Source organism: Fulmarus glacialis, unplaced genomic scaffold (genome assembly GCF_000690835.1).
Source record: "Fulmarus glacialis isolate BGI_N327 unplaced genomic scaffold, ASM69083v1 scaffold2226, whole genome shotgun sequence".
NCBI lineage: Eukaryota > Metazoa > Chordata > Aves > Procellariiformes > Procellariidae > Fulmarus > Fulmarus glacialis.
Window position 1 is genome coordinate 18,451 of NW_009217308.1, and position 963 is coordinate 19,413.

Consider the following 963-nt stretch of genomic DNA (forward strand, 5'->3'; position numbering starts at 1 on the left):
GGGGGTTGGACTAGATGACCTTTAAAGGTTCCTTCCAACCCAAACTATTCTATGATTCTATGATTTTTCATCTCAGACATACTAAAAGCTTTGAAAAAAATCCTTGAAATCAAGCAGGTATCAGCTTAGTAAGTCCGAGATGTTGATCCCATACATCATCTTCCCAAGTAATAAATTTTTACTTACAGAACATCTCTAAATGTGAGTGTGACACAAAAGTTGCTGTTTACTTCTATTTCCCAAACACAGTTGGCATTGTTTGGATAATTTCTGGGATAAAATGGACTCTGCAATGTCCCAGATGGAGAAGAAAGCAAGCCGCCACAAGAATAATCTGCAGAGAAAAATATGAGAAGAAAAATATACGTATACACCATATAAGGTTGCTTTTGGAATATTTCTATGTAGAATTTATAAATCTAAAATTTAGAGGCAGTGACTTCTACCAGCTTCAGTGGTCTTTCTGTTACGTTCATGTATCATCTGAATGCAAATTAGGAGATGCGTCTATTTTTCCTAATGACCAAACGGAAGTAAAACAAAGATCAAAATTATTTTGTTTCCAAATAAGAATGCTGACAAATATTCAATTAATAAACATGAGGACCTTATGTCACAGTAAAAAAACTGTATGAAATTTATATATAGATCACTTGCAGCCTAACCAAATAACAGAGGAATCAAGACCTGCCTCTGCAGCTTCCAGCAATGAGTGTGCCATAAAAAAGCAACTCCGGGAAAAGCTGAAAAAATCAATGACAGTTTGGCGGAAGCAATGGCAGAGGTGGAGAAAGCCCTGTCGCTCCCCATCAGGCAAAGAAACATCAGTCGAGCGGCAGTCCTGTCCAAAAAGATGTGCACAAGCCAAAACGCCTATCAGTAGGGCCAGAGGGTCTGGATGCCCACAGATATCAGAAGCCATCAGAAGGCCCTTCTGTCACCCTCTGCTTAACGAGGCCGTGC